The following is a 26051-nucleotide window of genomic DNA, read 5'->3' as shown; positions in this document are numbered from 1 at the left end:
ACACTGCTGCGGTATCAGCTGAAGGCTGGTGAGGTGTGTGCATGCTTGCAGGAGAGGGGAACTGAAGAGAATGTACTATCGGATACCAAACGCAGTTAGAATCAAGGCTTCTCCACGCATCAGCAAAGCTGGGCAGGGGTAGACGGTTCCGCATCACTAAACACTAAGCAATACACTAATTAGTGGAAGTCATACCCAAGTGAAACAAACAGTACTTGCAAGATTTGTCTAAAGGAATGAACCAAGACTTTCATCCATTCCAAACCATTGCAAAGATGGGAAAACTGTTTAAAATTTAACATTAAGGTTAAAATTAACAAAATATTTGGAATTTAATGACTAGATGAAGAATTTCTGATCTTGACTCTCATGAGAATTTGGACAAATAGGTCAGTTAATTTCAAGGAGCCCCACCTGCTGGAGGCAGTTGCCCAGGGAATTAGCTAAGGTCCTGCTTGGTCAAACTTAGAGACGACACAGCTATCATAGCTGTGGGGAAAAATACATGGACATTATGGGAGTGTATGCCTTAAATACCAAAGTTAAAAGTGTCTTAGGTTTTATATATATGTGCATATACATACATATTTAATTTAGCTTTACATAGTAACACATCTTTACATAGTTTAATTGGCTTTACATAGTAACACATCTTTATTATTGCACCTAGCACCTTGTATTGTAATCAGTCAGTTTTACATCTTCTCCCCTGACTAGATTGTAAACTTCACTGCAGAATGGATTCATTAATTTTAAAATCTAAAGTGCCCAGTATCTGGTATAACGTTATACATATTTTCCATAAATGCTTACCAAATAAATCTGCCCTAAATGTTTATTTGGCAGAGAGAATTTCTGTCAGACAACCCAATGAACATTAGTGTAGTGACTACTAGATTTCTGGCATAGTGCTAAGGCACTGGGGATGCAAATATGGGTAGAAAATAGTTCCTGCCCTTGAGAAGATCACAGTCTAGTAGATGAGAAATACCATGCTATGACAAATATCTTTGCTAAACAACAGATATTCCTTTAAAATGAGTCACTCCCTAAATAACGCATTCACATTTTCATATGCTGAGTTTGTTTGAATTTACCTATGCAATGTAATTTACATTACTAATGCATTTTAACTCTGGGCCATACATGTAATACAAATAAGAACAAGCAATTAATGTTTGTTTTATTATAAGCATGCCTAAATATATAGCTGTACACTAAAAAGACACTCGAAGAATTCAGATTTTTGATTATGAGGGCTAAATTTTGTCAGGTAGTGTAATCCTGACTTATAATTTATCATAATCTCCATATGCTGATATAAAGACAAACAATAAAAACACTAACTGTATTTCTAATTCCAGATAAGATTTTGGCCCTGAATTTCTGCCCAGGACTGGGGACTATGCATTTTTACAAATGTGCAGCCAACTCCTTTTTCTCATGAATGTGATATATTTCTTCCTCCATGGCTGATGCAAAAGAAGAAACGTTGGAACTGTTGAGGATTCCCTGCGGTATGGTTCTTAAGCAAGTAGAAGACATATGTAAAATGTTCTATTGAAAAGGGCACTGAACTAAGGAGATGCAGATATTAGTTGAAAATGATAATAACTAATATATGGCTTCAGACAAGGAACCAGTCTTATTTAGGCTTCTGTTCCTTTATAGCAGGAAAGCATCTGAGTAGGAGGTCTCTAATGTCACTGCTAGCTCTAGGTCTGTAGGATTTGGTGATGAGCAGTAACCTCAGAGAAGATTTTAAGTGCAAGAGATGGCCGGTTGCAGCTGGGTCACTGACAATCTCCACGTGGTAAGTTCACACTCATTACTAATGAGACTCTTATATTGATAATTCACAGCTCCCTCAGCTTCATACCCTATATCCACTCCCTCGTCAGATTCCCAAAACGCATTTGGATTCAGCAATATCAGTAGGTAAAGCAACAGCCCCCCAAACAACAACACACCCACAGATAGTCTGAGCTTGCAGACCAAAACTTTTCTTGGAATTTTTCAAGACATAGTCTCAGCTAAACCAACTTCCTAAACAATAGAGTAGGTGGCAAGTGTTAACACTTCATGTTTTCCCAAAAGTGAGTAGAGAAAAAGAAATGTAATCTGTTCTTTCACTCAATTTATGAGGCTTTGACAATACTGGGTTATGGATAAAGCTATGGTTTCGGGATTCTGCTTTAAGAGAATACCCCTTTTTCCTTCCCACCACTAGATTATCTACGTTTTAGACAGCACCAAAGGTATCTTTTCCAACACTAGAGGGCAGCCCTTAAAATCTGCAGTTAAGCCACAGTAGGCCAAAGCAAGCCTATAGGATCACACATGGGTTAGCCAACTCAATCACAAACATTCCCCTAATTTCCAGCAAGGAAACCTACTGTCTCTCTAATGCACTAGTATCATTCCCCTGGGGCAAGGTCTCATTTCTCTGGGTGTCTTAGTCATAGAAATATACCTTTTGGTAAATACAAATGTAGGATAAATTTTTCAGTCAAAAACAATTCGGAGTGATTTGTTTAAAAGAGAAGGAGTGAGAAATCACTTTCTCCATATTTATTTTCCCAAAGTTTCTCACCTTTTTGCAGAATGAGATTCCAGCTTTGAGAGATATTAAGAAACCAGTAACCACGGGACCCGTTGCCTGGAAACAGCCTGATTACAACCAACTCACTCAGCTACAAGGAAATTCTACCTGATCCTTTAGGACCATTTGTCAAGCCTTATTATGATGATAAAGAAAATTTATACTTTCCTGAAGCCTTCAAAAATTATTGCTATGAAACTCTGCAAAATCTAGGAATCTGCTTTGGGGAAAAAATGGGAAATTAACATGACAAAACAGTGTCAAAAACTGACAGCCTAGACAAAATAAAGAAAAATTAGTTCAGGACCATGCACAGAATTCAGAAATCAAAAATCCAAATCCAATGCTGAAGAAATAATGTCTGGGAATTGTACTGTCTGCCAGGGGGGTTAGAAGTCAAGGCAGTGAGAAAGTCACTAATGAAGGTCATTTGTATTCTGCAGCAGTGTGGCTTAACTTGTACTTCCTTGTGTCTCCAATGCGGAACTTTCAATCAGATGCTGCCATTAACAGCTGCTTTGAAAGATACACCCATTGGGTCTGTTGTGCCCTGACAGGTGCACAACATTTGTCAGGACAACAGCATTATATAAACATTGCAGACGTTTAGCAAAATCTAAGAATGTCTATACAATTTTTAAAAATCATTAATAATCAGTCTCAGAAAATAAGACCTAGTTTTTATTTTAGAGAAAGAATTTTTTACAACTATATGATTGTGTATATATATGTCTGCATGTATGTGCATATATACATATGTGTGTGTAGACATATTTTTTTTTCCTTTTAAGCATAGCGTAAGTTACAAAGATGCATCAGTAAATCCTGGCTCCACTAAAGGAATTTTCTTGCTATTGATCCACTCAGTTACTTTAGACTTGGGTACATCTCACAGGGCAGCTCAGATATGGGCTGGGACTCCTCTTAATATGGGCTTTGCCATTGCTTGGATTCATGATTAATTTTTAGACACATCTATTACATTCTGGCTGGTGATTAGAGATGCATACTTCAGTGAAACTCAACTATCATTGTTTTGAATTAATTTTTTTAATCTCAGTTATAGGAAATGAATTCTGTCTATTCTTGAACTGTAGGTAAATGCTCAATACTCTAGACCTGCAGAGATTTGTGGAGAGTGAAGTTTCCAGCTTAAAACTGTCTAATGTGCTAATGGAAGTAAACCATGTTTACTTTGAAAGGACTATTTCTCAATCCTTCAAGTATTCCATGCACATCCACAATATTCTCAAATATGGCACCAGAATAAAATAAGGCCTTCTAGATCCTAGCTTTCAAGGAACATGTCTTAATTACATTTGAATTGTTGGTACTTACTTCAGTCCTAGCATATGGTGGACACTCATGAAATCTCTGAACTGAACCAGGCACGAGCATCATCAAAGTAACTGACAATGCAATTTTAGAGCTGACTGCGATAGGCATGGGGAAAAATGGCTACAGATTGCTCTAAAGAGATGGAAGGATGGATGAGTTCCATTATTTTGGAAGGACGATAGGAGATTACATGGGAAAACCAAGAAAATCACCAAAAGAAACTTTCTGACGATCTTTAGTTTCCACCTCCACTCCCTATGCCATTCACCTTGTTATTGTCAAAATTATTCTCGCAAAGCGCAAAATCCCAATATTACTCAATGGCTTAAGAACTTATGAGGCACGTGGGTGGCTCAGTTAGTTGAGCATCTGACTCTTGTTTTGGCTCAGATCACAATCTCAGGATCGTGAGATCGAACCCCTCATTGGGCTCTGTGCTGGGTGTGGAGCCTGCTTAAGATTCTCTCTCTCCTTCTGCCCCTCCTCTCTGTCTCTCTCTATAAAGAACTTATAATAAAGTAATGAATGAATGAATAAAATACCTTTATCTTCAAGAAACTTACAGTTTGGTTGCCTAGATGGAAATACATGATTTTTAAAAAAATATATGAGTTGAGAGAAAAGTTCATTGTGAGCTGAACTGTCAGTAGAAGCTGCCAAGAGAAGGGGGGGATTGAACCAGGTCTGTTTATTTGAATAAATAAAGGTGCAGAATTAGGCTATTTCCAGTTAAGCAAGAAATATAAGCAAACACATACAGATGAAAGCGTGAATAGTATTATCAGGAAATAAATGAAGATAAATTTGAAGATAGATTGTTGATAAAAATAAGAGTTTTGGGTAGTAGGAGGCGTTTTCATGAAGAAAGTATTTAGAAGGATGCTAGGAGTTTGCAGGGATACTTAATAATGGGTTATTTGTAGAATGCCCTGTGTTTGGGGTGAACCTGAGGACATTTGTTCATTCATTCATTTGATAAGTACTTTCTTTTTTTTTTTTTTAAAGATTTTATTTTTGTGAGAGAAAGAGAGAAAGAGAGAGTGAGCACAAGCAGAGGGGAGGTGCAGAGGGAGAAGGAGGCTCCCAGCTGAGCAGGGAACTAGATGTAGTACTCGATCTCAGCACCCTGGGATCATGACCTGAGCTGAAGGCAGATTCTTAACCGATTGAGCCACCCAGGTGCCCTAGTAAGTATTTTCTGAGTACCCAGTAAGTCCTAGCCACTGGAGATAATGCAGTAAACAGAGAGAATCCCTGCCCTGATAAAATTTATATTGGAGGGGACAGGCACAGATGAAAACAGAATAAATAAGTGGACAATAAGACGTCAGGTAGTAATAACTGCTAAAGCAGGGTAAGGGTCTTAGAGAATGGGAGAGTGTATTTTAAAATATTAAAATTTCACAACCCCCCCAAACTATCTAGCCCAGATATGAGCATATAATAGACAATAAAGAAATACTAGCTGACCGGGGTACCGCCTGCTAAGAGTCCTGGAGCACAAACTTTCTCCAAATCAATCTACAGACAATGAATCAAAATTCCTTATTGTTCTTGCCTAAAGCACAGATGTGTGGGTCCAACCTAACTCAACCTAAAAGGTGAGGGTTTCTAAAACAGGCTCCCTCAGGATTTAAAGTGGAAGGCATCAGGGCACCTGGGTGGCTCAGTTGCTTAAGCGTCCAGCTCTAGATTGAGGTTCAGGTTATGATCTCAGGGTCGGGGAGCTGGGCTCCTAGTGCAGCAGAGAGTCTGCTTGAGATTCTCTCCCTCTCCCTTTGCACCTCCCCCCCACTCTCTCTCTCTCTCTAAAATAAATAATTTAAAAAATAAACTGGAATGCATCGTAGGACTTTCAGTGCTCTTTCCACATTATCTAGGGCAAGCTGCTGATAATGAGCAAGAAGTATTCGTACAATATTTGTCACGTAATGTGCCTACCATGGTGCCAGGAACTGTAAAGACTAATAAAAGCTGCTCATGATATTGACTTCCTTATTTAAAAAAGTCAAATATAAAAGCATAAACTTAAAAGTCAGAAAAATATCAGGAGTAATGACATTAAAATGAGCTCGGCTTTGTAGAGCATTTACAAAGAAGTTCAGAGGCTCCTGTGATATATATAACTTCCCAAAAAAGGAAGGCCACCTAGAAATGCTGTCTTGACACTTTGTGCTCTTCAAACCCTATCAGAGCAAGACATAAGAGTGTGATTTTCCACTTACAATGCCTAACTTGTCCTGACCCATCCTCGATCATTGGTTGAGTTTCCCATATCTCAAATGCCATCCCTTAAATACAGGTTGATACCCACACAGTGAAAACTTCCTTGGTACAAAAGTAGCTGGCCCACATAGGAAAGGACCAGTGTGAAGTAAAATGCATCTGCATTGTGGCCTCTCTGTCAGGTAGGGCAGGAGGAGGCTAAACTCAGTGTCCTATAAACAGGGACAAAAGGGGAGCCTTGTCCTCATCCTGCCAAATAAAGGGCAGTCCAGTTACTTGACAACATGAGAACAACACTTTCTTTTTGTGCTCTGTCCTTGCCAAAAATTTATTGGTGAAAAGTTTATTAAATCTCAGTAACAAGCTGTGGTACAACTACTTCACCTACTCTACTTCCTTTACCCATATAAGAGTATTTTTTATTTCTATATTATAGCAATTTGAATTCTATAATATTTCAATCCTTGTCACCATTATGATTAGCACCATCTCTTAATCCACACTCTCTACTCCATGGAAAAACCCTCTCTCCTTCTTATTCTATTTATTCAACTCCTTCAACTTTAGTCCAAAGGATCTCTCTTCAGATCTTATATTTTGCTTTGTACTTTAATTTGTAGCTCTTAACATATTATTATTTTCCAGTGAGACACAGGAAAGGTGTACGGAGTTAAATGTTTGCACAGGCAAACCTATATTCCTCTCCCTTTTCAGGGGAGGGAAATGGATAGAAACAGAAGCTGCCAGAGAGAAGGCCTGAAATAAATGACCTGCACCACCCATAGCTGAATTCCACCTCTTCTTCCAGAATGTTTCATAAGAGAGAATCAATAAAAGCTGAATCTGAAACGTTGGTGCAGTGTAGTAGCTAAGCTCAGTGAGCTCCCAAGCTAATCCTGTGTTCTCAGAAGCTGTAAGTGCAAATCCCTTCACCTTTGTTCAGGGGGATGAGCTCACTACATAAATTGGCCTGTTTTTTGACCTCAAATTCCAGGTGGGACAGGGTTGGGGGTGGCAGAAGCAATGAGAGGGAGGATTTCCAGGCCATTTGTTCTAAACCGAGGTACTTTGGCAGAAGGAAGGACAAGGTCGAGTTTCCATGGCCCTGAGCTGAGTCACACAGCTGGAGTCACACTCTGCTCAACACAAATGACTTTTGCTCACCCACAAGCAACACAGAGACTGAAAAAGAACACTGCCAAAGAACAAGCCAAGTGCCAGTGGCCGTTCTCATTATCTAGGCTACCTAGTAAGGTAACCCCATACAATCTGCCTACTAAATTAACTTTCATATCAGTTTATGCCTTTTTCCCTATGGCTATTGATTAATATATTCAATTAAAAGACAATAAAGACCGAAGTCATTATAAATGCTATGAGGGTCACTATGTTTACTTACACAGAATTTTTAAAAAAATCATGTCATATTTATTCCTTTTAATGATTCTGTTGCCTTACAGAAAAATACTCACTGAAATATTAAAATTTCATCATCCCCCAAAAAGCATCTATTGAAAAGAGAGAGGCAGAGAGAGATTAAGTTTACTAAAAAGCTCCTAAATATCTGCACTTAAGCAACTCAAGTAAATAGTTGGAAGCATAAAATTAAACACATTTTAGATGGGTTGCTTTGAGGACTTTTTTTTTTTAAAGATTTTATTTATTTATTTGAGAGAGTGAGAATGAGAGAGAGAGCACATGAGAGGGGGAAAGGTCAGAGGGAGAAGCAGACTCCCTGCTGAGCAGGGAGCCCGATGCGGGACTCGATCCCGGGACTCCAGGATCACGACCTGAGTCAAAGGCAGTTGCTTAACTGACTGAGCTACTCAGGCGCTCCTGATTTGAGGACATTTAATACAGCTGAATAATATGCCTGTCATCTTATTTCAATTTCTTTAACCTTACAGAAGTCTCTGAAGTAGCACTAAATAATTATTATTGCATGCATGTCATACAAAAATGTGTATGTTTATTTTTAAGGCTATATTTTAGCTGATTGTGCATTTCTCTTGAAAGTAGTTTTTTATAAAAATAATGCTTATGCAATTTCTACAACATGTATGGCATATGTTACACAAAAATTAAATATCATGAAGGAAATTGTAATTACTTCAAAACGGTATATCAACTGATTAGAGCCATGCATTTAATAAGTATTTTGTAATTCCAGCTTTTATAAGAACCTTGGCTTGAAAAAACAGACCATTAAAGTGCATTGGAGTCCCGATGACTCAAGTCCTGGTTCCTCATGAAAGCATCCAGACAATTTGAATGTATCACTTGCTTCTCACCCATAAATAGTTTCTTACCATTTATGAAATCTTTGTTAGGATGGCAGTTATTATACAGCATATTTTTTCTCCCTATCTTTAATTGCCAATGAAATTTCTAAACTACCTTATTGCTATCTAAACTAAAACAAGCAAAAAAGCAAGCACCAAATAACAAACACAACTTGATTCATTTACTTATTCCTATTGATTACATATTTTTCTTCTCTTGCCTTGTCTTCACTATTCATATATAAATTCCTAAGTGCAAGAATGTTGCCTCCCTATCCCCTACCCCATCCCCAGCCTTAAGCAAAAATTAAATTAAATGTAAACAGACAATATAATTTGCCTCATTATAGCTCCAAGATGTTTTGATTTCCTGTGTGGTAAGAATGTTTCCATTTCTGCATTTCAATCTCCATCCAAGCCATCTGATAATATAGTCTATATAGTCATTTAATACAAGCATCCCAGATGAATAGGATTCTCAAACAGTGACAGAATAGTTCTTTATCCTGTGAGGCCCCAGAGGACAACCAAAATCTCAGCAATATTGTATTTTCTTTGCTTCTGTGCCATCCTAACAATTTTTTCTCCTCTGAGATAATCTCATCTTTTCCTTGGATTTGTGTTTCTCAACCACCTAATGAATTTAGATTCTATTTAGATTTCTTCTAACTCTTCTGTTCTATTGTGATCTGAAAAACGACTACTTTATTGTTAGTAATCACATGTTAGAGTTGTTGTCATTCCATTAACATATGCTTTGAGAATTCCTAAATTCCCATATTTGGGACTTTGAGAATAACTAACAAAACTATAAAGACTAACTATTTATTGAGCTTTGCCTTTGAATATACAAGGTCTGATACATTAGTGGACGCTGTCAGAGTTCTGCCCAGGTAGTCACTACCAACTACAGAGCGAAGACAATCCAAGTTATCATTTAATGAATAAGTTGAAAGGAAAATCAGAATGTTTTTCATTCACTGAAAACAAAACAGTATTTATAGGCTTGTACTTTTGTCTCAACTCAAACATTTTGGTGTCTTTGTAATCTCTTGTTCAAATCTTCCATGAAAACATCCCCAAGTTCACTCAGGGTGATTCTTTTCTGTTGGAATGGGAATCATCTCTAAACCCGCATTTATGTATCATTTAATTGGGTGTGGTATGGTTGTTGGCACTGTAATAGAAAAACTTCACAGTCTCTGACCTCTAGATGCTTGAAATCAAAGATAAAGTAAATATACCAAAATATTACTGTAGAGTTACTGCATAATGGGCCATTTAAAATGATACTATGAACAAATTGACTGACATTTTGACAGTACTGAGAACAACATATGTCCCTTCACATTTTAGCTTCTGGTGGATCATTAGGCACAAGTCTGAATAATTCCAAGAAAAACTTATAAACAAAAATTTGATATAAAAATTGGATATAAAATATCAAGATCAAGACTTAAAAACATATTTTAGAGAATGACTTATTTTACAAAATTATCTCAACCACACATTTCAAATAGCATATTTTTCTGCTGGATTTAAGTGGATTAAAATATGTTATCATTTTAACAGAAATTTTTTTAGAATTTATTTATTCTTTTATTATGTTCAGTTAGCCAGCATATAGTACATCATTAGTTTTTGATGTAGTGTTCAGAGATTCATTAGTTGTGTATAACACCCAGGGCTCATCACAACAGGTGCCCTCCTTAATTTGATATGGGTTCAGGATTTGTTAGTAATGCCAAGAATGGAGAAAGGGAGGAATTTTTATGCTAATCTCTGATTCATTGTTTTAGACCATTCATGATTTTTAAAGTGCTGTATCAAGCTTTTGAGCCACCAGTGGGAACTTCTCCATTTGACTAAACATTCCTGCATATCAATGATTGGACAGAAACACTTTTTACCAAACCCAACACGCAAACACACACACAGGTAAATACTCATGCCAACAGAAATTTCATTTAAAACAATAAGAAAATTCAAGTGAAGCTCGTATTTCATTAGTAGGAAGCCACATCAGCAAGTCCCCAGGCCACTTGCAGTTATGACCCCTGCACACATTTTCCTCTGAAACTGTAGTCCTGCCACGTTAGAGTGTCAGAATCCAATATTCTTCAGCCCCCAGCGCCAGTGACCACCAATCCTACTTCCATGCAAGGAAACGGGACACAAGCTAATGCTAAGGTCTTAAAGCACATAAATCTTCAATTGCACTATAGTTAAGTGACCATTTATTTCTTCTTGTATCTGCCTAAGAAAATCTGCCAATTTTCTCCCATGAGAATTGGCTTTCACCATTAGGAGGTCATCTGCATGCTTGCAGACAAAGGTAACCATTTCAAACAACGCACATATTCTCTTATGATGAATATTTACTTTCTAAATACAGGGAGTAAAGATCCAGCTATTCTTATTGGATTATATATTGCTAAAATAACTGGAAAGCCCCCAAGAGGTAAAATACCTTTTTGTAATATTACTTCTAACTTCTTTTAGCAAATGGGATATGTGTCTTAAATGGATTAAAGAAAATCAAGCAAAAATACTTATGGTATACAAATTTTCATGGTCAATTGCCTAAAAGCAAACATTTTGAGATTAGTTTACTATGAACGTACCAGGTTAGTAAGGGAACCTTTTGCAAGACAGAACTTTGATTTGGGAAAGCTTTACAGATTGGTAGCCAAGTTCCTGATAACATTTAACAAGCAGGATTGCTCTGAGGCCCAGTCCACGTTGACTACCACTGGTTACTTTGCTACTGTAAAGCTTCTGTGAGCTATTTTGGAAGGCAAGTACTGTAGAACAAAAGCATTCCAATCTGTATCTGGTTGTCTGGCATTACATGAACATCAGAAGAATATTTTAAAGGAAAAAATGTCAAATATTTGACATTCTTACTAAGGAAAATACAAAAGAAAACATTGCATAGTATCTAAATATCTGAAAAGGCTATGTTCTAACCGATATAAATCCTCAAGGGTCAGAAAAGCAGCCTGATGAAATAAAGAAAATATAGTGGCCTGAGAATTAGGTCTGGGAGAGGTCAAACACATTCTGAGTCTAGTGTCTCTAGTTGTTAAAAAGGGGTAATAAAGTTGCTCTACGGACCTCTGGTTTACTACAAGGATAAAAGCCTGAATGTGAAAATGCTTTAAAATGTAGACAATTTAACACAAATATTAGATAATACTATCATCTTCATTTTTCCGACAATCTTGCAGCAGGTCTCTGAGCAGGACTTAGGTACTGTGTCATTAATAACATAAGTGGAGAGGAGACAGTAGTTTTTAGTCATCTCATTTTTTTTTTTTTTTTACACCTGATGAGCTTCTGAAATACAATCAGTCACCAAACTCCTCAGACACATTTAGCTGCATCAGAAGCAGGTGCTGCTGACAATCATGTCTGATTCCACGGGGACCGAAGGTGTAAAAACAATGAATCATTACAGGTGCGTCTGCCTCTCTTCATTCAAAGGACAAAATGAAAAGAAAATGAAATTCACCAAGCCCAATATTTTTTAAAATAAAAAGAAAAGAGATCAACTAGGAAAGACTCTTCCCTCTAATTTGTAAAAGCAGAATTCAGTTATAATTTAGTAATTGTTTTTTAATAGTCTGCAACTGTGCTAAGGTGTTGTCCTAGATTATGAGTTCTGCCTAATTTCAAGAAACACATGGCTTGATAATAGAATATGGGGCATAATAATGGCACACAACTAATTCTATTTTCAGGTAGAACCTTGGTAAGACAAGAGATAAATACCAAAGGCTGCTGGAATTAACAAAAGAAAGGCGGCAAGATATTTTGAAAGGTCTAAATAAAAGCAATAAAAAAGATGGCATTTGAAATAACTAAATGATTCCAGGGATCTTAGCAGGAGAAGTATCAGCGAAGACAAAAACTTGAAAGAGGGATATACTCAACATTGAGAAGTCCAAAGTGTTTCAAGAACATCCCGCCACAGATTCCCTACCTGTTACATTTGCACATATTTGTGTAAAGTGCTCATGTTCATTAATGACAACAGGTGACATGGATAACATAAATTGAAAAAAATAAAGTCCTTTTAAACTGGCAAACAGTATATAGAGTCCCTATAGATTAAAAATGTTAACATTTTATTTTGCATGCAATACATGGTTTTAGAAATTTAAAAAAAAATGCAAGTACACAGGGTGAAGATCACATATAATCCTACCACCCATAGCTGTGTACACTGTGATGTATGTCCTTCAAGATTACATCTGAAGGTCTAATGCACAGCATAGTGATTAACAACATTATAAACAAAGTTTCCAAGAGTCTAGATCTTAATTGTTTTCAACACAAAATGATAATTATGAGACATGACAGAGGTGTTAACTAATGTTACAGTGGCTGTCATATTGCAATTTATAAATGTGTCAAATCAACACAGCGTACGCTTGAAACTAATATGATATTCTATGTCAATTATATCAGAATAAAAAGAAGATACATTAAAATTTTATGGTGAAAAATATTGTCTTTAAATGCATATAAAATTTATAACAAAAAATATAAACATTATATACATATTGCTCTGTAATGTGCTGTTTTCATACCACTATAGCTGAATATACACAGCATTAAACACTCTCTGGCTCCCTGGTACACTATTATGTGGGTTGTCCATTAGTTTATTTTATTAGTTTTTATTATTACATAATCAGGTTACTCTTATTTCTTGTGTGAATAACAACGCCATGATCATCTTTTTAGATAAATCATTATGTAAACCTCTGATTACTTATTTAACTAATTTTAAAATTACAATAACCAGGCTGTTTGAAAACTGCCCTCCAAAAGAATTATTCTAATTTTCATACCATCATCGAGGGTTAGCCTTGCTCTATTTATATTTTCTTAAATGTTGGATATCTGAATTTTAAAGACTTTTCCTATTCCCATTCAATATCAGTATTCAATAAAATAACATTTATTTTCTTAATTTTTGTTTGGGGTTTTTGTTGAATATAGAGTTGAACATTTTACAATGCATTAATTGTGTGTGTGTGATACGACTCATCTTCCACTGAATGTAGTAAGTCCACTTTGGATGTTTTTTCATCTTTAATTTTCCTGTGACCATTTTGTGGGTTTCTTCTGCTTCACCACTTGTAATATCCAGCTCATATTACCCTTGGAAATATGCTTGGATTCAGGATTTTATGCATACTTAGTGTCAAAGGCTGTCAAGGCCCTGAGATTTTACCCAACTTGAAAGCTAACACGTTAACCTGTTTTAGTTTCATAAATGCTGGTAGAAGACTATAGAGTCCTAGATCGGAGATGAAGAACAGTTCATTACTTGCAGCAAAAACAGTAGCCAGGGTATCCGTATTTTTGTGCTGGTTCTGTGATCCCCATTTTCCATAGAGGAATGCAAAGAATGCTAGATGGCACCCACACATGCAGTAGGTTATGTTCAAGGAGGGGAACTCTGAGCTTAGTAAGCACCAATCATTTATAATGGGCAGTAAACATGCCTGCCTTTTGCTCCAAAGCAAAATACTATCTTTATCATACCGGACAATATATGTGCATGGAGGGAAACCCATAGATATAATCTATGTTCCAAGAACATTCATGACAAAACATTCTTGAAATGATAGTCTGGGGAAAAAAAAGGCAGTCAGTATCTTGCTATGCAAGAGATACAGAAGTGCAAAGGATTTATGGAAAACTGTCTCCAAACACTTTTTCCTGAATATGCAGAAAGAGAATAAAAATTTTTGCAGCAGAAGGAAGGAGAGTGAATCAGGGGCATTCAGCATTCAACTTTGTTCCTGACTTAGCCCTAACTGTGTACCATCACAACAATAATGCATCAACATAAAGAAAATAAATGAGGGGTAGGTCCTGGTTAAACTGATTTCTGACAACTGGACTTTGCAAAAAGGTTAAAGAGACAGTGAATTTTTACTTTATAAAACAATTCTCTATAGAGAAACTCTGTAGGTTTCTTTAAATGTTAAGTACTCCTAACATGATTAGAAGACAAATTAATCTAAAATTCTTTATACATTTTTTGGCATATTAGTTAAGAGGATGTGCTAAGGACCAGACTACCTCAGTTCAAATCTGGCTCATTGTACTTGATTAAGTTACTTGGTTAAGTTCCTTCCGCTGTAAAAATGGGTTACTGATGGATATTAACTTCATTCTCATAGAGCTGGTGAAATGCTTGCCTGAATTAAGGGATATATATATATATATATATTGCTTTTGACAGTGTCTGATACCTAGGAAATACTCAGTAATGTTGGTCACCATTATTCTATTATTACTACCTAAAATGAGGTCATTAAGTAGATATATTCTCTTCTGCTCTTTGTTCCCTCTGTACAATTAACTAAAAAACATCTTCTTTTCTTGATTTGGAGGGTAGTTGCTAAATAAGCTTTATAAAACTAACTCCAATAAGAAATTGGTTCCACTCATATCATGGGCTATTTCTAAAATTGAAAGAAGAAAAATATTAAGAAAAGGATGCTGAGTTCCTTTAGGTTGGTTGTACTGTCTAAGAGAACTTCTTTTATTTCTACACTTTTGTGTATGATGCTAACAAAGAGCCAAAAACATTAACAAAAATTAACTTGTAGAGTTTATAAAGCTCTATAACAACTATTCAGATATACGTAACAACCTTGGAAGCACAGGAAAAGAGTACTAAAATGTTCCTGGGGGTACAGAAGGCTCTGTGGTCCTCCTCTCCAGTATTTAATCATTATTCCTCCCTGAGTAATAGTTGGTTCTTTTAAATCTGATACCAGTCACTCTGGCCCTTTTCTGAAGACTCTGAAGTAGAGGGAAAAGGCTATAGTTGAAGAAGAGGTGGTGAACAAAGAGAGGAACTAACTAATAAATAATGGCCATTGAAAAGGCAAAGCCGCTGAATAATTATGAGGGGGAAAAACAGTAATTTGCACAAACTAACGTAAACATTTGTGAAAGTTCTATCCTGTTTCTGAGACTTGTGTTTTAGAGATGTGGAAGGGATTTGCTTCCCCTCCACAATCACCCTATTCTATTATTCTATTATTATTGTCATGCCCATTTTACAGATGGAGAAACTGAATTATGGAGAAATTTTCTGATTTGCTCAAGATCATGCAGGTAGTAAACAATGGATCCAGGACTTGAATCCTGATATTATTTTTTTTCATTATATTATACTGCCTCTGCCGACCCTGAATTCCAGCCAAGTGTGCTTATTCCCCTAAAGCCTACATCACAAACCACTGACATAATTCTCAGCCAACCCAACTATCAAATAAAGAATAGTCTCTTCTCCTGGTTCTCAGCCAGCATAGGGATGCTGTTAAATCCTTCTGTTAATTTTGGCACCTACTGGGGATTTCTTAAGCTCTCAGTCTATGATTTTTTTAAACTATTCAGCTGTACTCCTGGCTAAGCCCATATCCTAGGAGAATTAAACAAAATCAGAGATCAGTCTGTTCTTTTTATTTTGTCCTGGACACTCTGATTCTCGGACTCCTCCAGATCAATCACAGGTGCAGCTACAAATCTATGGGGAAAAGGGATGTCACAAGTTCTATTTGAACATTCCCTGCCTTCTTTTCCACACTGTAACCACTATTCACAGTGAGCTGTTACTTAGAACATTTTTCTCTCTAATACATTAGCTACATAAATCACTTCATAATATACATAATAGTTTATTGTTCTTCACACATAACCATGGTACTTCTTTCCAAGGGTAGGAATAACTTATGCTGAACCACCAGTCTCCCAAAGACATATTCATATCTCTTCACTTGGCTTATCCTTTGACAGGAATTATAGGACTAAGTAGCTATTGTTTGTGGACAGTATATCTATTATCACCTATTCATACAGGAAAGCAAGCCGGTAGTAAACCTATTCTGTTCCTTGTTCTTAACTCTGCATCCACCATTTGCCCTGCCCCATATTTAAAGATTTCTTTCCACTTTCTCAAAGGTACATGTAACAGATATTCAAAGCTTCACACAGTCAGGTCGAGCAGGTCTCCTGCTGAGATATCAAATCTGGCAAAATCCTAGAAAATGACATCTAGGTAATACTGTGGAAGTAGCGTTAGTCAAGCATTTGTGTATATGTATCAGAGAGACAGAGAGTGTATGTTGGGGAGAGGGAATGTGTGTGTGTGTGTGTGTGTGTGTGTGTGTGTGTGTGTGTGTGTGTGTGTGTTTGTCAGTGTGGGGGGAGGGAAAGAAAGATTGGCTAATCAGATTGATCTATTGAAGGTTTCTTCAACAAATATATTATTTGTAAATATACAGTTTATCAGGCATTGTGCTAAGTAATGAGTCACAAATAGACCCTGACAGTGAAGAAATTAACTCTTTGTTACATTTTAGTCAAAAAGTCAGATGCAGAAACAAATGCTTTTACTATCCCATCATAAATACTAAGATACAAATGAGCATGGGCTCCTTTGGGAGCAGAGAGAAGGGTTACTTGATTTCTGGATTTCTGGGGGCAAAAGTTTCTTGAAGGAGACGGTAGTGGATATTATGTATGCATAGGAGTTATCCTGGAGAAGAAGAATGTGGAAACAGTTCCAGGTAGAGAAAACTGAGGCATGGAAAAGCATGATGAGTATGAAAAAGCACAGCAATTTATAATCACTAAGATTTAAAGCATGGGGCAAGTAGTGGTAGGGGATAAGGCTTGAGATAGGTTATGATAAAGAGATCATGGAAGACCATGTATGTTACCACAAAGCTTGAAATTTAACCTGTAGGTATCATCAAAAGGCTTTAGGGTTGAGTGTGGCAAAATAATATTTGTTTTTAGGTAGGCTTGTGAAGGATGGAATGGAGTTAAGGTCATACGCAGGGAACACATTAGGGGGTTAATGATATAGGGTCCAAAAGACATGATGAGGGCCTTGGCAAGGGCTATAGTAGTGAGAACAGGAGGGCCCATCATGGGGACACTATATATATTGAGATCCTCTCTCCTGGGACACATGAAAGAGACACCTATCAGAGGGTGTTTAAGACCAAATCCTGTGCCTCACAAATTCATATGCTTAAGTCTTAACCTCTGATGTGACTATAGTTGGAGATAGAGTCTTTATAAAGAGGTAATTAAGTTTAAATGAGGTCATAAGGTGTGGGGAGAGTAATTGAACACACAGGTGTTCTTATAAGAAGAGGAAATAGCATCAAAGAGCCCACTATCCCCCCCCCATTTCCCCCTCTTCCTCTCCCTCTTCCTCCCTCTGCACACACACAGAGGAAATGAGCACACAGCAAGAAGGCAGCTGTCTTTGAGTCAGAGAAAGAAGTCTCAACAGAAACTAACCCTGACGGGCACCTTGATCTTGGACTTCTTGATCTTGGACCTCCTGCCTCCAGAACTGGGATAAAAATCAATTCTGTTGTTTAAGGCACCCAGTCTGTGGTATTTTTTTATGGTAGCCAGAGCAGACTAATGCAAAGCATTTTGTTGGAAGATGTGAAAACTAAAAAAAAAAAGGCAGGGAGAAGACAGTAAGAAAAAGTAGTGAGGTAAACAAAGTCCTGAACAAGCAGAAACGTTGAGGCAGAAAGGCTAGTAGAGTAGGGAAAGCTTTCATTCGTTAGCTTCAAAGCATGAAACAGAGTAGCCCCAAGAGTTTCTTGTACAAGGGAGTTCTAGCACAAAGAGTGATGGACATTTGTTTCAGAAGAGACTATTCTAGAGTTGTGATTGGATCTTTCTTTTACGACTTGATTCCCTGTGTGGTGAAACAGCTATGCCCCTGCCTTTCTCCGGAGTCAGTCGGAGCAGGCCCTTGCACTCGCCCTCCCAGACTGCCAAATAAAGAGTAGGAGGAAGAGTTCACATCAGGATGAGCAGAACGGAAACAGTGACTACATACTGACTCAAGAAGTCTTGGGATGTGATGTTAGTAATACAAAGATTTTGTAAAAAATACAAACGTTTCATTTTAGCAACCCTGTTTATAATATTTAAAAAAAACATGTATGCACATAATGAGAGCCTCTATGCAACACAGAAAGTGTGGCATGCGGGTGGCTCTCAATGAAGGAGGCCTCTTTAAAACTGACACCACAAAATCTGTGTTTATTCACCTCTATAACAAACTGGCTCAGTTTAAATGCCAGGCTATAAAAGGCTTCATCCACATTCTCAATACCTACCGATTTTGAGAAAAGAAATGAAGGAAAGCTCTGAGCGTACTTTTTTTTCAGCACCTGCCAACATGGTGCCTGGGTTTTCAGACAGAATTTCATAAATGGAACAAATGAAGAATAATGATCTTCCCTTTACCTCTGTGCCATTATAGCCCCATCAAGCTGAAGACAAGTAAGATTATAGGATTTAGACAGTCCTTGTAGAGGAATTGGCAACTAGATTATTCTTCTGCCTGCTTAAAAAGTTTCCGTATTGATCTGAGGCATATCTCTCTGTGTGTGTGTGTGTGTGTGTGTGTGTGCGCGCGCACGCTTGTGTCTGTGTGAAACAGAGAGAGAGAATTTCTGTGGCAGATTCTCTCCTTTTGTCTTCCACATTAACACATTCCACCTGTGCTTTTAACATCCAGATGCTATCATATTTTAATTATACTGATTAATGTCTATGTAAGAATTACAAATTATGGTAAACCAACCTTCCCTCAAATTAGGGAAGTCAATCTGCTTAAAGGCAGAACAGTGAAATAGGACACCAGGCTAAAATCATAGAAGAGATGGAAATGTCTTCATTTGTTTTTGTTTGTGTGCTTTTAATTAAAGGTGACAGAATGGCCTTCACTGCCAGGGCAGCAAGCGTGATGTGCAAAGATGCATGTGTTTACAGCTGTAGGTAGTGTTGCTGTTTTAACATTATTATCCTCACCATTGGGAAAACATCTGTGGAAAATAAGAAAAGAGGGGGAGTTATCTTAATAAAAATGAGAAGAGATGTCAAAAGAAATGTTGCTGTCTCCATCTTTGGAGAGCTTTATGAAGAGAATCATCATGTATTTCCATCATTTTGACCAGATATTCCAATAATACTCTGAAATATCTCTTAGCGTATTCAAGTATCTCTCCTGTGGATTTCTGGTACATTTCTTTAGGAAAACACAAAGTAAGAAAACAAAAAACCTCTACCCTAATTTACCAAGTAATTTAAAGTAAAATCATTTTCTTCCTGACCATACCATGATTTAATCGTTTTCCCTGAGTAAGGGCATTTGTGAAGCGGAGGATGAGGAGTGCCTTTGGCACTGGTGATCTGCCCCAAGGCATTTTGAGTCCATGATTCTCAGTTCTGTCATCTAAGAATGGAGATCTTGCCACTTCTCAGGGACGTCACGGGATTAAATGACATAATGCAGATGAAAGTGCCTTGGATATTTCTACAAACTGAGTTTGTAGAGATAAAGATCCCAAAATGTTTTGTGCTCCAAAATACGAGGAAGTAAATATTGCTTTTTCATTCAGGTGTTTTATCTTATATGCATCATTGCCTTTCCCACTCTTTACACACTATTTGCCAAGAGCTTTCCGTTTAAAGTGCATCAATGTCATATAACAATTCCACACAAAACATGTTCATACGAGTCTGATGCTAGTGGATCAGGACAAGGTCATCAGTTTTGGGTAACTTATATCACAGGCTCTTGTTTCCAAGATATTTGCTACTGACAAAGTGTGTATGAGTGTGTGTGTATGTGGTAGGGGGAGAGAGAGAGCACAAGCGCACAAAGACAAGGACACACACCTTTTGACAATAGCTCCTCAAATCCAACTCTGAGAATAAGATAGAAATTTCAGCCTAACAGTGATGGTACACATGGTAGTTTCCATTGTGTGGCTCATATGCATCCTATCTATAAGGAGACTACAATGTACAAGGATAAAATAGACAAGTAAACTCAGCAATTACCACATAAGCACTGTAATAAAGGTAATTAAAGGCTTGGGTGGTCATGGAAACTTTTTCAACAAAGGTGTTACATAAAAGATAACTCCTTGATGGATAATAGGGAGACAGAAAGGTGTAGGGAGTGGAGAAGTATAAATTCAAGGGTGGGGAATGGGATGGAGGAGAAAAAGAACATTACAGGCAAAGGGACAGCTTCTGTAAGGTCTGTGGGTTAAAATTGTTTTTTTTTTTTTTTTATTTCATTATTCCAGAATGGCTGAAGTTTTAAATCATAATTTTACATCTTTTATACATTTTCACATTTTCATACATAAACACAGATAGACACATCTTTCTATACCTAACTGCTTGGACCCAAAACCTGATTCCTGGCTTCCATCTCCTCCACATACAGGCATGAAAGGCAAATAAATACAACATGGCTGTGGCATCTAAAAAGGCTTCTTTCTATTAAATACAACCATGAAATGATAGGGTTTAACAAAGACTCATTGAAGTTTCATCTTGCAAGCACAGTGCAAGTTTAAATAGATTCCAGCTCCATTCAATCTCAGCTACAGGGCAATCACAACTGTAACTAACTCCTACGTCTTTCATCTATTGACAATGAAATTAAAATATTGCTTCATGCTACAGTAGGAAAGAATGATCTAAAATAAAATAAATAATCCCGAAGTTGAAATAAAACTGAAAATAACAGCAGTGCCTTTCTGAGACAGTGGGCGACAATGTTAATGAATGGAAGCTTTGCATACAAATAAACACATTGAATATGGGAAGAAGAAGGTAAACTATGGACAGCAGATAATTCAGAATCAAAGCCACAGCCAACCAGTTTAGGTAAAAAGAAGTAATTATTTTCTAAAAGAATTGGTACATAGGGAAAGTACTGAAGAAAACTACCATTCACCTGAGATACTAATTTACAGAATAGTTAAAGCAATCAAACTTCGACTTTACTACACGTGGTGAGATGAAGAAGGATCATTTTAGAACATTACATTTCCCCCGCTCCTAGTTTGGATGGACAGAAACATCCTGAGTCCTAGGTTTTCCAAATTATGTTCCTTAAAGAGAATGAATAGCTTTACAAGCCAAAGCAGGAATAAATCCTTCTTCAGCCCATTGTTATCTGCATCTCTGTTACTGGTAATCACATGCATCCTGGCCTCTTAAACTTACATAAACCTGGTCCTTTGGTATTTGCTGCCATGTTGACCTGGAAGCCCCCACCAAACAACTGGATTAACTGCTTTTAACTTTATTCACCCCTCATCATTCTCAGACAGAAACCAGGCCCACCTTGTCCCATGGCTTCCAAATTATGAAACACCGCCCATTCAGTTCTTACCCACTCTGTTTATCCTCTCTTGGGAATCTAATCTCAACCCAAAGAAACTTAGTGATATTTGGAATTGGAAGTGCTTTAATAACTCAGTAGAGATGATGATCTCTTACATCACTTGAAGTTTGTTTTTTAGTGGGCATTTCCTCTCTGGATTTGGATCCCCTAAACATCCCAATTCCTGGCCACTCATTCTCCTCTACATAAATAAAAATAAACCCAAAAACATTAGAGATATGTTATTTCAAGGAGTTAATACATTACCCACTATGAAAAATGACTTCATTGTTTCTTGAGAACAAAATCATAGAATAAAATACATATTGGTTCCTGATTTTTGAGCTTTCCTGTTTGGAGTAATTTCTCTAAAAATGATAAAACCTCAACAGATTAAAGAGAAAAACAGTAACTGAAACTCAATTTATGTTGCTACTTCTTTCAGTAGTAAATGCAACCAAAATGGGTTCAAACAAAAACAACTCTCAAAAGCAAGGCATCTACTAAGAGGAAAGCTTTGGAGAGCTAGATTCTGCAGTTCATAGCTAAATGGGTATGTAAATACTAACAGTGGAATCAGAAATTGGAGAAATTCCTTTGTGGGATAGAAACAGTCTAAACACTAGAGCAGATTCCAAACTTTTTGCTAGGAAAAATCCTAGCTTTGCCTGTACAGCTCTCTGCCATGCAGGAAAGATGTGGTCTTCCGTCCCAGGAAGAATAATGGCTAGGCTTCTCAACTCTCGTAACAGAATGTCAACAGCACCATCTGCTCATCTGGCTTCCAAAGGATGCATATGGATTCATCTTCTCGCCCAGATTCTCCTCTCGCTTTGGGGCTTTTCCTTCCGTTTGGTCCTCGGTGTGCACTCCTAAGTTTGCCAAATGCACACTGGAGGCCACCGAAGACTCTTTGCTGAAGAACAGCTCAGTGATGAATTGAACCCTTATCTATTCAGAAGGTTTTTGGAAAAAAAAAAAAAAATTCTATGCAGTATATTCAACCTGCACAACCCCAATTATACTCCTCAGACTGTGGTAATTTAGAAGTTATTTCAAAATTAAGACCTTTGTTAATAAATACTGTTTGCTCAAAAATTAGAACTATATGCTTTATACCAAATTGCAATTTCCATGTGTCTTTAGATCCGCTTGTATTAATTGAAACAGAAGGGTCAGGGTCTCATTTGTCATTCAGAACCACAAAGAAACCTCTAGAAGCAAACATTTCTGTTGTTGTTTCTGTTCCACATAGGTTTAAAATGTGCTCTGAAAACACAGTCCTGTCACAACTGAGACAGGGCATTATGAATAATTAAATGGGAGGTGCAGAAAGCACTAAAAACTAAAGAAACAGAAAAATTTCTCAAAGAATATATAAATTCCAGTCTCATTCAAAGTATAGTTCTTTGGAAGAACATTAGGTTCTCTACAACTAATTAGCTGTGTGATTTTGGGCAAGACATAATCTCTCTGGAGATATATGTAAAATTAGAATTATGTGTGAGAAAACTGAAGTTTGGAAGGATGGGAAGTAATTACAAAGTAAAGAAGTTGAACATAAATCTTGAACATGATCACTAACTGAGTGATAGAAGAAAAATAATTAAAAAAAAACTTTATCTTCAATCTTTGTTTAATATTCTATCTTTTTCACAAGATTCTCAGCCTGTGAGGCAAGGATCATGTCTATCTTGTTCACCATTTTATCTTCTATGCCTAGTACAGTGGAGATTAAAAACTGGAGGAATGACTAAGTGGGTTTTAACTATTCTATCTGGTATCATAATACCATGATGATTTTGTCTTTCAGTTCTTTGCTAATAAAATAGATACATTTGCATCCTCTCTAACATAAACATGAGAAAGGATGACATTGGTGATAGCTGAGTGTGCAAAGAGAGGTTAGGTCTTACCTGAGAAATAAATTTCTTGAAATACTATTAATAGAAAAATAGGTATGAACTCTTCAAATATAATGAGAGTAGAGACTTGTATCACAAAAATAGGGTCAATGGTTAGCTAAGAATCAAATGAAATAAAAATATATTTTATAAAGAGAACATTCCATTTAATGAACATAAATCACAAAATTAAAATTTCTCAACAATTCTAGATACAATACCAATTTTAAATAAGAAGAAATTAAAACATAAAAAAGTTAAATGACTTACCCAAAGTCACCTAAGCTGTAAGCAGGAAAACTGGTATTTGTGTCTTGCTACCATAGTTCAAATGTTGACCCTCTTTCTACTATACATCTCACATTAAATGAGAGTCTACCAACCACCAGATATTGAGCTGAGCTCTCCTTGGGTAGGAAGACAAATTAAACATTGGCATCAATTAATGAGAAATATTTCCCTCTACTAAGGGTAAAACGATAAAAATACATTCTAGGAAGTTGATGTGATTTTTATAGAGAAGAAATATCAATGCTTTTAGAGGTCTAACATCTATTTATAATAAAATAATAGTATAAAAACCAACAAAAATAAACTCCTTAAGATTAATGCTTGATGAAAGCCCATAATAGTTAATAGTATGAATAAAAGTGCATGATTATCAATGGTATGGGAATGTCCAGAGAAAGAAATCATGTCTCTATAAGACAGAGAGCTTATGTCTCAGTTTTGTGGTCATCAATGAAGTACTAATGTCTATTGAGTTAAGACGATTATTCCTCAGTTTTGACATCTTCATGTCCCCTGGGGGACAGTAGGGCCATCTTTGATTTAAGGTTCCACTTAGCCTTCACTAATGGTAAGAAAGGGATCTGAATTGTATGAGGTAATCCTTCATATGAAAGCAGAGATCCAAAGTTAGTAGGGCTTTCACTCCTCAGAAACCACTACACTAAAACCTCCAAAAAATTCTGAAAACCTTCATAATGTCCCCTTATTTATTCCCCGATTTTAGTACCATGGGAATTAGCATAAAACCTTTCAAATACAAAGGAGTTTGTTCTTTCAAAGATACAAAAGAAGAGGCAGCTGAAGAGACTTCCCTGCTTCACACCAGAAGATAAACAAAATAGAACTTAAAGGACCCACTGGATGAGGGTACTCACAGAATGAGAGGAAAATACATTATATTCTTGGACTTTTGGACAAGTTAGAAAGAAGAATGCATAAAAGAATATGGAACCGCAAAAAGGCCCTGAGACTGAGCAGCAGAATTATCCAAGATGATTTACATGCGACAGGTTTATTTGTTGTTGTTGTTCGCTTGTCTGTTTAAATTAGCAACATTTTACAGCTTAAGCTTTTATTTCCATGAAATCAAGCAATGTTTCTCACCTAGGGGCAATTTTGAGACATTGGAGACATGGAACAATGCCTGCAGACATTTTTGGTTGTCACAGCTGTGGGATGAGGTTGTGATCTTACTTCTAGTATCTGGTAGAAAGACACAGGGATATTGCTAAACATCCTACAATGCCTGGGCCCATCCCTACAACAAAGAATTAACCAGCCCAGAATATCAATAGTTCCAAGGTTGTGAAATCTTGGAGTAAAGCAGAAACCAGAATCTCATCCTTTTTGTTTGTTTGTTTGGTCTGGTTATAGGCACTTTTCACGTTTCTTTGGTACATCTGACTCAAACAGTCTAACTAGCAGACTTCAGGAGTGACCTTGTTACAAGGCACATCATTTGTCAGCATCAGATTCACAATACTCTTTCTTATTTAAAGTCTGCCATTAGTTATTTCTCCCCAAAAGGCTTCTACAATTTAACAGTCAGGACATGTTATGGCTGTGAAATAGATGTCCCTATCATCCTGCTTTAGATGGGAAAAGAAACATTCTGCAGTGTTCATAAGTCATAAAGAATTCTAAATATCTCCCACTCAACACATTCAGGCAAAATGATGGTATAATTTCTGTGCTGGGTGGCACTCTTTCATACCATTATGTGTCTTGTGAACCAACCGTAGGTAATGCACTATCTTCCTTTAATCAAATCTGCATTGTAATTTCTATAAAAAAATCAATTAAACACAAGAAGCAATTACTTATTTTTTTATCACAGCATAATTTACTTTCCCAGAACAGCAGCATGAAAATGTGAGGAAAGATCTCATCTATGTCAGTGTATTTAAATAAAGAATACATATTTTTTAAAAGAAATGCAAAGGAAACACTGCCAAATGTACAATATATTACCTATACAAAATTCCCATCTACATCAACTTTATGGATGGGTAATATGGTATAATAGCAGAAGACTAGGAATTTTTTTAAAAAAACCTTTTCTTTATATTCAATATTATGCCTGAAAACCTTTTTCAGATTCTTACAGTGATATAATTAGACAACAATTTGCTCATCAACTTCAT

The 26051-nt window shown here is 36.7% G+C and overlaps 1 protein-coding gene across 36 annotated transcripts in view; it reads right to left on the bottom strand.

The window, feature by feature from the left end:
• NRXN1 (neurexin 1) overlaps nucleotides 1-26051 on the bottom strand; it is a 1121375-nt gene that overhangs the window by 844070 nt on the left and 251254 nt on the right. The gene's annotated exons all lie outside the window — the stretch shown is intronic.

This window comes from Phoca vitulina, unplaced genomic scaffold (assembly GCF_004348235.1).
Source record: "Phoca vitulina isolate PV1807 unplaced genomic scaffold, GSC_HSeal_1.0 scaffold12, whole genome shotgun sequence".
NCBI classification, from domain to species: Eukaryota; Metazoa; Chordata; class Mammalia; order Carnivora; family Phocidae; genus Phoca; species Phoca vitulina.
This window is presented reverse-complemented; position numbering and strand designations above follow the sequence as displayed.